Consider the following 16,730-nt stretch of genomic DNA (forward strand, 5'->3'; position numbering starts at 1 on the left):
ATATATATATATATATATATATATATATATATATATATGAAATTTCAGAATGTAATACTGCAATGAACAAAATTCCAGACATTAAGAGTCCTGAAAACAATTTAATTTTTTTCGATAATCCGGACAAATGGTATGACAACTCGATTTTTGTGTCCAATAACTGTTATGAATTTACACAACTTGTAACTTACATAATACCAAGTTTTATTTATAGGGTTACTTGGTGAAAGTAAACACCTTTTACTATTGTTTTTGTCTTTTGCGCTCAAATTATGGCAGGTCAAATTTAGAACATCATTATCCAAAATACTAAGCTTTTTAAAGGAAGAGTTTTCAGTAACACACCCTTAGGTATCAGTTTTTACAGTTCTCACATTTTACATTTCTACATAACACACTCATTATCTGTTCAGGGTTCCCAGACATATCGGAAAAAAAATACGGGACACTTATCAATTATCATTAAGTAAGTTTAATATGCACATCCACCAAATATACCAATATTTCAAACTGTGTATGTAGCGAAGTTTACTACACAAACACTTTACCAACTAACTAAGAGTAAGTAAACAAATAGTAAACAAAATTGTTAGGGAGCATAAGTTATTTGCATTAAGTTTAAGCTTCCTTATGTAAGTTGCTTTCAAATTGGTTTTACTAAGTTATTACAGAAATAGTTACAAAATACACTAAGTTACTCATGTGACAATATTCTTATAAATCAATCAGCCCTGGCCTTGTAATACTTCTCTAAGAATGAATTTCACTTAACAATTGTTTATTTTGAAGAATCATGTCATGAAAAGCAACACAGTCCTCACTGAAGAATGGTTTTACAAGCATTGATTTTACTGTTTTTACAGACAATTTATTTTTATCATCAGTCCATAGAGCATTCATGCAAGAAAATAATCTTTTGGCACACGCATTCATTCCAGGGATACACATAATGAACTCCACTACTCTCTTCAAATTTGAGAGTTCTCCTTCAGTACTTTTAAAAACATCCACCCAGACTTCATCTAAACGTTTGGTGTTGCCATCACTCGCCTTGAGAAATTAATAACTCACAATAATATTGTTTCATAACAGACCATCTACAGTCATCTGCAATGATGAAGTGCGACATTGTAACTTTTCCGTTTTTTCTCAGTTTGGAACTCTAAAATACGGGACAGAAAGCTGTCCCGAAGACTTTTCTCGGGAAACAGGACGCAATAACAAAAAATGGGATGATCCCATATTTTACAGGATGTCTGGGAACCCTATATCTGTTGGCATTTCAATGCAACGGACATATTTACATCAACCCTTTCCACGTGCCCTCCCAACAATTATTAACGTTTCCACTTCATTATCACTATAATTATATTATCAAAATCACCTGCATAGAATTGGAATATATCAGTCCCCTAACTGCCCATTGTGCAACTCAAACCAAGAAATGGATTCGCAACACCTCAAAATCTGTGCTTCAGTGGCTGGCCATGATAATATCTTTGAAAAATATTGGAGTGCAAGAGGTCAAATGACTTTATTGTCAAACTCCTGGCATTAGAAAACAACAACAACATATTATCAAAATCGCATTTCTCCTGTTTGAACTGGTACGGTTGGATACTTCTTTTAGTGGGTTATTTTACGATGCTTTTTCAACTGCTGAGGTTACCTAGCGTCTGAATGATGTCAGCAAAATGAGTCCAGGTTCCAGCGCCGAAAGTTATCCAGCATTTGCACTTAATGGGTTGAGGGAAAAAGCCTCAATCAGGTAACTTGTCCCAAACAGGATTTGAACCAAGGCCCGATCGTTTCAGGGTCAGGCATGCTAACTGTTACTCCACAGCGGTGGATGGTTGGATCCCTGAAGCCATAGCACACTATAATTTATCTCAAAATGAATGCAATTTATATATCTGCATAGAAACAGGCGTATGTATGCAATGTTGTCAACGGCAGCTGAGCCCAATGATGTCATCAGGTAGGCTACTCGCTTTTCTCCCTCTTTCCTCGCGTGTTTTTGAAGGTACAGGTGCCACGTTTGAATTAAACTGATTGTAATTCCTTCCTATGTTAAACTATATGGTGAAACTAGTGCTGAAGCTGAGGTAGTTCCGGTGATTTCGGAAGTGAAATTCGTCTAATTTATAAGGGATTTGATAATTCGGTATAAAACGTTGGTCAATATGGCGGACATCATGTAGAATCTGGGACAGGTTAGGTTTGGTTTGTTCAAGTTTTTTATATGCCTATCAAAAAACGTATAAGTATGCAAGGCGTACCAAAAACCTCAACAAACCATACCCAACCTGTCACTGATGTCCCTCAGATTGACCAACTTTTTCTACCAAATTACCAGGATTTTTGAAGTGAAACTAGCACTGAGATAGTTCAAGTGATTTCAGAAGTGAAAATCGTTTAATTTAAAAATGATTTCTTATGATGATGCAGTTGATCGTATATGCAAGGCATAACAAAAGCTTAAACTAACCAAGCCTAACCTTCATAGATTCGTATATACAAGGTGTATAAGCGCAGTGTGAAGGAAACTACCTCAGAGGTAGCCTAGTTTGGCCATTTTTTTGTGGAAATGCAATTGATCGTATATGCAAAGCATAACAAAAGCCTAAATTAATCAAACCTAACCTGTCACAGATTCATATATGCAAGGTGTGTAAGCACACAGGAATTAGCTCAGCGCTATGTAAAGATTAACTTTTGGTCCTACAGAATTGATCTGTTATGGTTACAATGGTTATTAAAGGAGAAAAATTCACTCCGGCACACAGTGGTCCAGAATGCAAATTTAGCGGACATATTAATAACTTTTCAGCTACTTCACAGATTTTTATGAAATTTTACACAGTAGTTACAGGTAGCATATATGTTTTGTATGAAAGCTCTCGTTACGTTGGTATAAGGGAAACTACCCCTTATAGGGGGCGCAATTAGACAAAATTAATAACTTTTCTCCTATTTAACAGAATTTTATGAAATTTTACACAGTAGTTACAGGTAGCATATATGTTTTGTGTACAAGCTCTCGTTACGTTGGTATAAGGGGAACAACCCCTTATAGGGGGGGGGCGCAATTAGACAAAATTAGTAACTTTTCTCCTACTTAACAGATTTTTATGAAATTTTTCACAGTAGTTACAGGTAGCATATATGTTTTGTGTACAAGCTCTCGTTATGTTGGTATAAGGGGAACTACTCCTTATAGGGGGCGCAATTAGACAAAATTAGTAACTTTTCTCCTATTTAACAGAATTTTATGAAATTTTACACAGTAGTTACAGGTAGCATATATGTTTTGTGTACAAGCTCTCGTTACGTTGGTATAAGGGGAACCACCCCTTATAGGGGGGGGGGGGCGCAATTAGACAAAATTAGTAACTTTTCTCCTACTTAACAGATTTTTATGAAATTTTACACAGTAGTTACAGGTAGCATGTATGTTTTGTGTACAAGCTCTCGTTACATTGGTATAAGTGGAACTACTCCTTATAGGGGGCACAATTAGACAAAATTAGTAACTTTTCTCTTATTTAACAGATTTTTATGAAATTTTACACAGTAGTTAGAGGTAGTAAACTTGTTTTGTATACAAGCTCTAATTGGATTGTCTTTGTTTCGACCTCATACTTGCTGTAATGGAAAAGCTTTTTTGGGCAGACACGACTTTTTCCAGGGGTAAGTTTTCTATAAATTTTCATTACTATCACGAGGATAACCTAATTTAATAAGTAGCTCACTGAGCCAATGTCCATTTCGTTTAAAAAACGCATATTCCTTATCCTCTTGCTCTCCAACGATAAATTATCTTATGGGGGGAAATGTAACATTTTAGATACTATTGCACCTTTTGGGCACTCGGGAAGCTTATTTGGTATATAATTAACAAGCTGTCATCTTGAATTCCCTGTATTATACTGCGAAAGCAGATTCGATTCACAGATATTGAAATAGGTTTAACTGCAAACGAGAAAAATTGCACTACTGCACCTCGAAAGAATAGTGCTCAAAAATTATTACTTCCGCAAATCTGCGCACCTTATGACTAGATTTAAAATAGAGGTAACTTAAATAGTGGAGGAAGTGAAAAAAAAAAATCATTTTTGGACGAACCAAAGGGGTTTTTTTTTTCTCTACCTTAGCAAAATCTGCACTCAATGGTTATATTTATATTTTGTCCCGTGTCCATTCATGCTAATTTTACATACTATAATAACATTAAATGTAACAAAAACAAACAGTGTTACATACCCAAAGAACTACTCGACATATTGATACTAAATATGAATGGAATCGACCACTTACAACAGAGTTACAGCACAAGGAAAACGGCAGACTCGCGGCGCTTGCTGAGTAAGAATGCTGGGTGCGAAATGTGGTATGTTACCGGCCTCTTATCTCGCTATGCAGCCACCTCCGCTGATTAAGGTAATCAATTGAGTGTTACTCACTTGTATAGGAAAAATAATTTAAGGATTTAATTTCATTTTTTTTTACATGTCATTTTTCTGCATTGTCCTCCTAAATATGGATTTTAGACCACTGTGCGGCGCCGAGAATCGGACCAGGGTCCTTGGTTCTACGTACCAAGTGCTGTAACTACTAAGCTACGCAAGTTCAATCACAGCACCGGAAAAAACACTAGAGAAGGGTGATTCGATCCGGTGCTGTGGATTGAACTTCGGCGTAGCTTAGTGGTCAGAGCGTTTGGTACGTAGAACCAAGGACCCGAGTTCGATCCCTGGCGCCTGAGCGAATTTTTCTCCTTTAATAACCATTGATACCTCAGCACTAGTTTACCTAACTATATGACAAACTAAATATAGGCCTAATATGTTTTTGTGTTGTGATTCCCTTTAACAAGTGGAAAACAATGGAATTGAAATGATATAGCTACATGTAGGGGGAGAGATGTAACTTCTGCGCCTCATGTGGCACTGTTTACGCTAGATAGTAGGCCTCTTGGCCGGTGTGAATAACGATTAGCGCATCTGACCGCGAAATCAGGTGGCCCGGTTCGAATTCCGGTCGGGGCAAGTTATCTGGTCGAGGTTTTTTCTCCTCAACCCAATAGGAGCAAATCGCATCCCTAGAATAATACTGCCGTTATCTCTCAAAAATTGAATTTTCAGTTACAGGTAGTTCTGTAATCTTTATTTAATCCTCTATCAAACAATAGAACTGTGGTATCTCTAAGTTCAAGCGCAAAGTCTGCAGGGCTCATAGGCAGGCTAATGATACTTGGTAATTCGGAGTTTTCATACGACTTTGATACGTTTATCTTGCATTTACTCAAAACTAACGGGTGCGCTTCCAAACAGGGCAGCGGCATTTCCACTAAGGTTAGACCTCAGTTTAGGTGTTTGTATATTAATAAAAAATTAGGGGCTAGAAAATATTGAAAATAGGACGCATGTTTATGTGACATCTTTTTTCAATTAATACACACACACCTAAATGGACTCTAACCTTAGGGGAAATGCCACTGCCCTTGTTTGGAAGCGCGCCCCTCATTTCATCGTCATTATCACCTTCATTTCATTCAGACGCTAAATAATCTGAGATGTTGATACAGCGTCATAAAGTAACCCACTAGTAGGCTTCTTACTGAAATTTAAAAGTATAATGTGGTAGCAAGGATATACTTTAGTGCAACCTTTGGTAAACTATATACATTGTAATTATAATATCCTTAAAACAACATAACCTGTGAAGTTAAAAGAAAAAAAAAAACTTGCCTGTTTTCCATTTCCTTCAATGCATTAGCGAGGCGCTGTATAATTTCTCCTACTGCTATCCGATTAACAACAGTGTCGTCTAATTTCCGAATTACTGCCGGTCGATTCATTGTATAAAATTAAATTAATTTATTTCTGTTCATTTGATTCATATTCATATTATACTTCGCACTACCGCTGCTGCCAACACGATAATGCTGAAAGTCTCCAAATGCTACGCAAAAAGTCCCCATTTTCAAGTAAAATACCTACAGAAAATTTCAAATTAATAAATGTTCTATATTATTTTGCTTAAAGTATCACATACTGAATTCCAGATAACAAATATTGAGATAAACAAAAAATTGATGCGAAATGTATTACCCTTCCCTGTCATATACAATTACGTTGTAGCACTGCCATCGTGATCTAGACCAGGCCGCAATGCAGGTTGTGTGACGTCACTCGATGAGTCGGGCTTTTCTATTTGAGTATACGGAGCTGAGTGAAATATATTACTTTAATGCGTGTCGGCGCTCAATTTTATTTAGTGTAATGTGTGTATAAGACCCCTTCACAGTTCTTATCGCATAATATGTTGCAGAAATAATTATAAAGCTGTGTTATTTTAATATGAACGGAGTTTTACATGGTAACATAACCTGGTTGCATCAACATTTTAAGTTTGGAATGGAAGCTATTTTGAGATTTAATAAAGAAGAATTATTTTTATTGTGATTTTAATTTAGCACATCTACCTTCCTTACTTGTAGGTACAAAATTTACCACAGTCCCTCCTATGAAATTAGTGTATGTACAGTTGTGTGTTAATCTGGTAGGTTAGATAAATACAATTCATTACAACCCAGTATAGTAGGGAACAAATAAATAATACAATTAAATTTTTATTCAATGTAATATGTGCATAAGTTCCATTTATGTGTTGCATAATGTGGCAGGAATAATAAATAAAACTGTGTTATTTTTATGTGAAGAGAATTTACCATGTTAACATAACCTATCTGCGTCAACATTTTAGGCTTAAGTTGAGAACGAAAACGGTTTTGAGATTTAACAAAGAAGAATATATTTTTTAGGATAAACTTCAGAACACGGTTACCGTCCTTACTTATAGGCAGAAAATTCACCACAGTCCCTCCTATGAAATGTACATACGTTATATTACTTAGTAGCGCTGAGGTATAGTTCCGGTAATTTCTGAACTGAAAACAGTTGAATTTATTTTTTGTGGAGATGCATTTGATCCTATAAGCAAGGCATATTAAAATCCTGAACGAACCGAACTAATTTGTATATGCAAGATGTATGAGTACGAAGAGAACTACCTCAGCGCTAGTTTAGCCCTAGTAACATATTACACTAATCAGACTTCAGACTGGAGTACCGTATGAAACGAATAAATACAATTGAAGTGTAGACAAATTGCATTTATGAGTTATACGTAGCGTTATGCTTAATTATAATGCATAATTGCGAATATGGAAATAAGGCAAGTACTGATAGAATAAACATAACCTATAACTTCAACACATTAAAATATGCGTGCGATGCAACTGAAAATTGTTGAAACGTGCATAAATGAATGTGCAAGAATTTCGTAATGAAGCATGAGTGCTTTATTTCAACTAATTACAATTCTAGATACTGTAACAGTAATGGAAACTATAGGGTATAATTTTTTGTAATATACTATATGTATCTCGTTTTTAGTCCAAATTGTGTATATTATCAAACGTCGTATTATTTACTCGTATAATGTAGGTTATTCACAAATAAAAAGGGAGCAATAATTTAAATTTAATAAGACAAATACGGTAAACTAACAATAATGGATTAGACAAGAGTAACATTGGTAACGCTGCACTTAGGCCTAATCACAACTTACTTTACATGCTAGTCAATGTTTCACTTTCACGTATATATTATTACACATATTTAGCCTACTGTTTATAAGACCAAAATTTCACTTAACCACATAAGGGCGCAATATTTGATCGAAATAAAGGCAGGTATTACACATACGAACTTTGCCTGCAACAACGTAATTTTCACACCAAAAATAATATTATACCTTAAATTGCAAGTAAATTGTGTCTCAAGCGGCTCACAATCACTGTTTAAAATTTTACTGACGCAATTACACTGCATTTCAGAGAAATATATGTTATTCTTCATGCACTGCAACTAATTCATATGGTTGAAAGACCGCCTTTCGCGATCAGCTGTTAAGCGAGTCACGTGGTCTGCCTTACGGCCTGTATTAGATCACGATGGCAGTGGTTGTAGTCATATATAGCTTCGAGCATTATGTTCGAAGATATATAGAGCATCGATCGACAAAGTGCAACCGGCTGCCATGTAGAGGTATCGACTGAATTTGTTTTCCATGTCACACTGAATATCGATCGACAGAGAATAGAGATCGTTCAAACCGTTGCTAAGCAACGGTTCACTTCAAACGTAAACACTTGAACAGTAGAAAATGAATAGCGACAGCTCAGGTGAAGATACTGTTTTCATTCATGAATATTTGAATTGAAGAGAAAATGAAGAAGTAGGCGATCGCAGTGAACAAGAGAAATATTTCTTAAACGTGAGAGCTTGGGAGAGTTCCACCAGCTTGTACCTTCGTTGTGGGATGACGAAGAAAAGTTTAAATATTATTATCGTTTGTCCATTAATACATACAAGGAAATAATAGAGAAAGTGAGGCCACTAATAGATGTTGGGCACACAAATTTCAGGAGAAGCATAAGTTTTGAAGAAAGGCTGACTGACTGTAACTTTGAGGTAAGCATTTAATTGGAGGTTTGAAAGTGACATTCAGTATTGACATAACGAAAAGTATTCATGCCCTTTTGTGGAAAGTAATAAGTTAGTAATAAATTTCGTAAATAAATTCGGACAAATTAAGACTAAATTAAACTAACCTAAACTACACTCTAACCTATCAAAGACCTAAATAACCTTATATACATTGAGTGCAGTTTGATATATGGAATAGCAATTTCAAATAATACAGCAACGAAATATATAACAGTTCATTAGTATCAATAACTACCGCAACTGTTAATGCACAATAATTAACAATGGACATATTTATTTACACTAATATTGATAAATTGATATGAGATGTGTCCATATACTCTTGACGGTTTTGCTTTAAGTTATAGAAATACTCATGGTTGCTGTTATTTGTTCCACAGAAAATTTAAGAAATAACTTAAGTCTATTCTTAATGCATTAAAATAAATTGCCCAGGACGAATTACTTTATAAGCACCTTCGGTTTTCTATATTTTAATACACTGTGCATTTATTCTTTGTTATAAATTGAATCGTGAACTGCAGAAAGCCAACAAGTCATAGTTTTCCTCAAATTCAGTTATTCATATAGTTGTAATATTCATACATAGGCCTTTGAGGGGTGAAGGAACCCCACCAGAGCCTTCTTTAGTTACAAGCCGGGGCCATACGTCGGCAACACTATAATTAACTGTCACCCGGAGGCCGACCGTACAGTACACGTGTTTGTGCTAATGCCGATTTTCAATGTAAATTAATGTTACAATATAAGTGTGTGTCGATGGAATTAGGTTTACGGTCGTACCAAACGTTAATTGTTGATGTATTATAAACTAAATGCGTGTTGGTGATAAAAAACAAGACAGTAAATGAAAATAAAATGGTTGCAGTCTTTGGGAATTTTTACGGTTATGGATGACAAAGTAATTGACTATTCTATTAAATATTAAATAACCACATTTTTATATTCTTATTTGTGGTTTGTGTGTATCAGAATTCTAGTCAAATTGTTGGGTCTCGTCTGCTATATCAATAAAGTTACGCCGTTGGTTTTCGAAGTCATTGTAAACAGCTGTTTTGTGATCCCATAAATGTTGCAGTTTTGTTGAAGATTCGGAATGCCTGCTATACGTCAGAACTATCTATAATTTGTAGATGCATATAATCACTTTGTCGGTTTGGTCAATGTTACTTATGTCCCACCCACTATAAAGACATAGGCCAATTTTACACATATTTAGTATAACTTGTTGCTTTGACAGGTTAGGTTTAGTTAGTTTAGGTTTTTGTTATAGCCTATCTTGCATATACAATTATAGCGCAACATTGGCAGTGATAAAAGTGAAATATTCGTTCAGTGGGCGTTGGATACTCTACATTCATCTAACAAATAATTTAGGATAACAGTATTGTTATGGTGATTGGCCAGGTTCAAACTAAAACTGGCTTCCTGGACATCTGAAATATTTATAGAAAAGCACGACAAAATCACATGAAATTAAAATGCATATGATATCCTACACCTTTCATGTCAGAGGTGAAACAACATTAAGCGGCAAAACATTGTCAATTTACTAGCCACATAATGGTTAATTGATTGGAATAGGGTATTGCGAAAGTACGTCATTATTTTATTTATTTTTGGTACAAGTAACATTTCTTTAAGTATTTATTTATTTTCCCTTGTACCATCAATAAAAAAACAAGTATGTTTTTATTTTATTTTTTTTTTAATTTTAAGTGGCTGGCGATAAAAACAAGACAGTAAATGAAAATAATATGGCTGCAGTCTTTGACAATTTTTACTGTTATTAATAATGACAGAAAGTGATTGACTATTCTTGTAGACATTAAATATTTTATAAACTGCATTTTTATAGTCTTACTTGTGGTTTGTAGTCCGGCAGAAATGTTGTTCAAGGGAGAGTTGTAGGATCTCGCCTGCTGTGTATCAATAAAGTCGCTCAGCTGAGTTTCTTTGCAAATACCTATTTTCTGTTAGGAGGTACAAAAAGAACATTTCCTTTGGAATCACACAATGTATCACCTTTAGAAAAACTGTCATTTGAAAAATGTTTTATGCATACTACAGATTCTTTCTGGGGTTCCCAATTGCCTCTTTTTATATTTCTAACCCACTTCTGCCTTTGTTCAGGATCAACAGGAAATCTAAATGTAGTGACATAACCATCTGTTTTGGTATTGTAGTTGCTACGACAAATAGGCACACAGCACTTTCTAGGCATCTGAAATATTTGTAGAAAAACACGATAGATAATCGCATAAGATAATATTAAAATATATCCTAAACCTTTCACAGATGAAACACCATTAAGTCGCAAAACATTGTCAATTTGCTAGCCACAAATTTGTTAACTGAATGGAACTTAAGAATACTGCGTAGGAACTTACGTCTTTATTGCATTATTGATTTTATTATTTTCGGTGCAAGGAATATCTTTTTTTATTTTTTTATTTACCTCCGTACTATCAATAAAAACATGTTTTTTTTTGTAATTATTTTAAGTGGCAGCCTTTGTGTGTAAGTAGCCTACTTACGCCGTATTCTGAAGTCTAGCTAATTGATTGCAATAAAACACTATTTTCGAACCCGTAATAATTTACATCACTATTCTGAATCTTGATCTTACCTTTGTGCGTGAAGTAATATTGAAAAAATACGCGTTATGTATAACAAAAGCAATGAGCAAACACAATATCACTCTAAAATCCACTCCACTCCACTCTGCGTTGCCAAACCTACCCATGCCCCAGCTGGTAACTAAAGAAGGCTCTGACCCCACACATCCAGTGCTCAGTGTGCATTTCACAGTGGCAATAAGTCACAGTGCATTGCAGTAAGGCCGCCAGTTTAGGACATGTTGAATTTTTTTTGTACCGGTAATTAATAAAAAGTCAGTTTGCTTTTCTTTCTTTTTTATAGGTTTACAGGAATTTGAAGAATTACATGTGCTATTCACACAATTTGTTAGTGTTAGTTGGGAGGCCTGAGGGAATAAGACCTTTGGGGAGGTCGAGATGTAGATGGGAGGATAATATTAAAATGGATTTGAGGGAGGTGGGATATGATGGTAGGGACTGGATTAATCTTGTTCAGGATAGGGACCGATGGTGGGCTTATGTGACGGGTGGCAATGAACCTCTGGGTTCCTTAAAAGCCATAAGTAAGTATGTATCGACACAATTTAGTATGTTTGTGTACTTTTTTCAATGTATTGGCTTATATATATATATATATATTATAATAAAAAAATGGCCTTCTCTGTCTTCTTCACCTAAAAATTGTTTTCAAGAAATAAAATGATTGTTATTGGTAGTGAATTGCTGAAACCCCATATGTTCAGGCAATTCACATTTTTTACCAGAAAATAGTAAAGAAAAAAATTGAAGTTCATGTATGTCATACACTAGAATTTATTATTATGCTTTAATAAAAAATAATCACTTCAAAATACTAAACGCTTTTGAAGATAATCAGTTTTTTGTATCTCCTAAAAAATTTATTCTGCAATTCATGATTCAATTAGTAAACAGTTAGCAGTACAAATTCAAGAGAAGACTTACCTTCATTCTGTTCAAGCTAAAATTCGACTTAATACATGTATTCGGTATTCAAATACATTCACCTGGACCAGAGAACAGAATCAAGAGAATATTCTGCAGTGCTTAAAACTTAACTGACCCAATTAAGTACATGAACACATCTCTTATCAATCTATCTTAATGTTAATTCCTCACTTTTAATGCGCCACAATTAACATTGAACGTATTTATTTTAAAGGTTCCTGGCTACTGGTGACTTACATGTCTGCATCGTACAGATTTAGGATGGCACATAATACTATCAGTGGATTTATCCCTGAAATATGTGATGCCATCTATTCATCACTGTAGCCGAAATTCTTGGTATTCCCAAATAAAGAAGACTGGGCTACCATTGCACACAAATTTGAAACAAAGAAACAGTTTCGTAATTGTGTGGGTGCATTAGATGGGAAGCATGTGAGGATGCAAAAGTGGATCTTTATATTTTAACTACAAGATGTATACATCCATTATCCTCATGGCACTTGTGTCTGCAGATCTACATTTCATTGTCATTGACGTTGGATCATTTGGGAGGAACAGTGATGGTGGGGTATTTGCAAGTTCTGCATTTGGGCAGAAAATAATTAATAAACAGATAGGCTTTCCAGATGATAAGCCACTGCACACTGGAGGACCAACTATGCCTCATGCGATAGTGGCATTTAGATTACTGTCTGATCTAATGAAACCGTATCCAAGCGGGGCCTCACTCCTGACAAGAGAATATTCAACTTTCGATTGTCACATGCAAGAAGCAGTGTAGAGTGTGCCTTTGGGCTATTGGCTTCCAAATTTAGAATTTTTCATACACCTATATCAGTTAAACCTGAGAATGTAGACAAAATAATAAAAAGGCTACCTGTGTTCTAGATAACATGATATTGGACAGAGATGGGGAAGTGTGTGATGAACGTTTGCCTTTGTGAACCCAACCAGTGAGATACAGAGCAACACAGAAACAAATGTGAATGCCTCAAGTCGTTGCTCACAAGAAATTAGAGACAAGATTTAAAGAATATTTCAACAGAGACTATGTTACACAAGGGGAATAGACAAGCAGTAGAGTTTTAAGACCCTTAACCATTTTTAAATTTAACATTTACCATTTTGGAGCAAATATATCAGATATTGTTTGAACATTATGCCTGACAAATCATAATTAATAAGGTAAGGAATTGCATATGGAATATGATAATAAGATTGTAATTACTTTATTTATTTGGAGAGTTCAGCATAAGTTAGGTTAACGCATGTTTCCTTCATTGATTTAATAGCAATTTATAGTATAAGAGTGTAAAATTGGATTTTATGCCTTGGGCGATAATTTCCTTGAGTGCATAAAATCTGTTCACTCTCGTGTGCTATACAATATTTTATCCATTATTGGTATCTAAATTCAATTTTAAATTGCACGCCTTTTCTTTGTCACGTGTTGTTTGTGAACAAGTTATAAATGAATGAATGTATGGATTTTATGGTTGCTAATGTGAAAAAGTTTTTAATTCAGTGTTGTGAAAAAAGCCGTAGTTTAGGTTGCTAAAAGCAATAAAATTAAGACCAGTTTTGATACCAGTTATGGATAAAATATTTAATAGTAAGGCATTTGTGTAGTGCATTGCATATCACTGCATTGTATATTTGTTTGTAACTCTAGTGATGAATTTTATCTGCATGTAAATCGAATTAATCTGTTTGTTATATATTGTAACTTCTATAGAGCCCACACTCTAGCTCAGTCGGTAGTCTCGCTTGTCTCCTGATCTGGAGTTGCGCTCGGGCTTGGACTGATTGCCTGGTTGGTTTTTATCCCCCCCCCCCTTCGAGTTGTGCTCGGGCTTGGAATGATTGCCTGGTTGGTTTTTATCCCCCCCCCCCCTTCGAGTTGCGCTCGGGCTTGGAATGATTGCCTGGTTGGTTTTTATCCCCCCCCCCCTTCGAGTTGTGCTCGGGCTTGGAATGATTGCCTGGTTGGTTTTTATCCCCCCCCCCTTCGAGTTGTGCTCGGGCTTGGAATGATTGCCTGGTTGGTTTTTATCCCCCCCCCTTCGAGTTGTGCTCGGGCTTGGAATGATTGCCTGGTTGGTTTTTATCCCCCCCCCCCCTTCGAGTTGTGCTCGGGCTTGGAATGATTGTCTGGTTGGTTTTTATCCCCCCCCCCCCCTTCGAGTTGTGCTCGGGCTTGGAATGATTGCCTGGTTGGTTTTTATCCCCCCCTTCGAGTTGTGCTCGGGCTTGGACTAATTGCCTGGTTGGTTTTTATCTCCCCCCCCCCTTCGAGTTGCGCTCGGGCTTGGACTGATTACCTGGTTGGTTTTTATTTCCCCCCCCCTTTTCCAGTTATTATTTTTTTTTTTTGCCAACCTTAAAGCAAATTTCAGATAATCTATGATGAATCCTCGGCCTCAGCTCACCTCTCCAAAAATTTGTGTAACTCTTGAGTTGCTCTATATCTTCAAGCTTCAGTGCTAATGTAAGTTCTGTGGAATACAATAAGTGTAGTGAACAATAAATTAAAGTGCAACTTCGCTAATATTGTGAAAGGAAAAAAATCAGCTCGGTCTCGATCATTACACTGATCCAGCCACCTTAAATGAGTTTATCAAAACAAACTCGTTATATTAGTATGCAACATAAATTTTATCAATATGGTACAGTATGCATTCCTTTCACATTTAATAAGTCTTTGTATTACACCAATGTATTAATACTGAAAGTAAGATATTTGTGTTTTGAAAGAAAATTAAAAATCATTATGATAATAATGAACAGGTTTGAGTGTGGTACCTATTGGCTTCTTGCTGTTCTCCACTATTAGATCCTACATTTGAGAGCTGATGTAGAAATTTGAGGAGAATTTTGAGTAGGGGTGTTTGTAAACGAACTGGAAAGAATAATGATATCTGATATAATATGCCTTGTTTATACAATCTTTCTCATTTTTTTTTCACTAGCCAAATACATCTAAATTATGGTAGAGATCCAGATTAATCTAGTAGGTTAGGAAAATGAAAAGAACATAACCTAACTTAAATTATTCATAAACTACACTAAACATAACCTAACATAGATTAATAATAAAACTAGCTGAACCTAACAACCTATTGGGTTGTGGATATTTATCTACATTTCTTACAGGCTTAGACCTATAGAAGAAAAGAAAAATATTTTACCTTCTTCCAGCAACAAATGGCTCCAAAAATTTGAGGACATCAAAGTATACTCACTTCTTTACTTCCGATGCTCCAGAGCCTGAGGGGAGCACACTGCCTCTTCTACTTCTATACCCGGCCCTCAAAATTTGCTATTTCTTGACACAAGTCTTTGCTGAAACAAAGAATTACGTTCTGTGACGAAAATGTCATGCAATTGTTCATTCATTCATTTATTTTATTCCATTGATCTTACATGAGCAATGAAGCTTTAAGATGTGGAACATGTCAACATTTTACAATATTACAATTACAATTTTTACAAATTTTTATAGTTTTACAATTTAGTAATTTTCTACAATTTTTACAATTTTGTACAATTTTTTTACTTTTTTTACATTTTGGCGAGATGTAGTGAGATGAGATGAGGTCCGAGGATTCGCCAAAATATTACCCGGCATTTGCCTTTTCAGTGGGGGAAACCTCGGAAAAACCCAACCAGGTAATCAAATCAAAGGGGTTGATGCCAAGGACTCGCCATAGACCATCCGGCTTCAGTCCCACGGCTGGGGAAAACCTCCGAAGAAACCAAAGTCCAAAGGGGGATCCAACCCAAGCCCGAACGCAGCTCCGGATCAGCAGCCCAGCGAGTCTGTCGACTGAGCTACATCGATGGCTCTACTAAAAGTATACAATACATAGCCAATCAGATTATTAAATTTACAAACGCAAACGATCATTCATAAGTTGAGCTATATTATAATACAAACCAATTTAATTAAATTTAAGGCATAAACAATTCAACCAGTTGTGATATACAGAAATTGATAATACATATCATGCAAACTACTTCAAATTACAAACACAAACAATTTATCAGTAGAGCTATATAGATTACTATTCAATTTAAAGCATATACAATTCATCGGCCAAAACTATACAAATATATACAATACAAAGTAGCATACTTTCATTAAGCTATACAAATTTGTGCAATTAATATCAAGTAGATTAATTCAATTTATAATCATAAACAATTCATCAGTTGAGCTATACATATTACCATTCAATTTACAGTAGGTCTAGGCTATATACAATTCATCAGTAGAGCTACACAGACTAGTAATCATTTTAAGAACATATACAATTCATCAGCCAAACTATACAAACATATACAATCAAATTAGTTCAATTTACAAACTTATTTTCGTTAAGCTATACAATTCATATGAAGTAGATTAATTCAATTTATAAGCTTAAACAATTCATCAGTTGACCCATACAGCATACTATTCAATTTACAGTACATACAATTCATCAGTTATGCTAAACAAAAAATACAATACGTAGTAAACAGATTAAGTCAATATAAAAACATATTTTAGTTGAGCTATATAAAATTGTACATGTCATTTAAG

The 16,730-nt window shown here is 35.2% G+C and overlaps 1 protein-coding gene and 1 long non-coding RNA gene across 10 annotated transcripts in view; one reads left to right on the forward strand and one right to left on the reverse strand.

The window, feature by feature from the left end:
• LOC138693721 (conserved oligomeric Golgi complex subunit 4-like) overlaps nt 1–5,937 on the reverse strand; it is a 96,425-nt gene extending 90,488 nt beyond the window's left edge. The window contains exon 1 of one of the 4 annotated variants that reach the window (XR_011330402.1): nt 5,751–5,937. The gene's annotated coding sequence lies outside the window, so the exon portion shown is untranslated. The remainder of the gene's footprint in view (nt 1–5,750) is intronic. The other 3 variants (XR_011330401.1, XM_069817544.1, XM_069817543.1) reach the window with 3 other exon arrangements.
• A 318-nt stretch (nt 5,938–6,255) lies between these two features.
• The window catches only part of LOC138693722 (uncharacterized), a 136,225-nt gene continuing 125,750 nt past the window's right edge, over nt 6,256–16,730 (forward strand). For 2 of the 6 annotated variants that reach the window (XR_011330406.1, XR_011330409.1), the window contains exons 1-2: nt 8,054–8,540; nt 12,357–13,330. This is a non-coding gene — a long non-coding RNA (uncharacterized lncRNA). Of the gene's footprint in view, nt 6,382–8,045; nt 8,541–12,356; nt 13,331–16,730 lie in introns of those variants that run through there. The other 4 variants (XR_011330407.1, XR_011330410.1, XR_011330411.1 and 1 more) reach the window with 3 other exon arrangements.

Source organism: Periplaneta americana, unplaced genomic scaffold (assembly GCF_040183065.1).
Source record: "Periplaneta americana isolate PAMFEO1 unplaced genomic scaffold, P.americana_PAMFEO1_priV1 scaffold_19, whole genome shotgun sequence".
NCBI classification, from domain to species: domain Eukaryota; kingdom Metazoa; phylum Arthropoda; class Insecta; order Blattodea; family Blattidae; genus Periplaneta; species Periplaneta americana.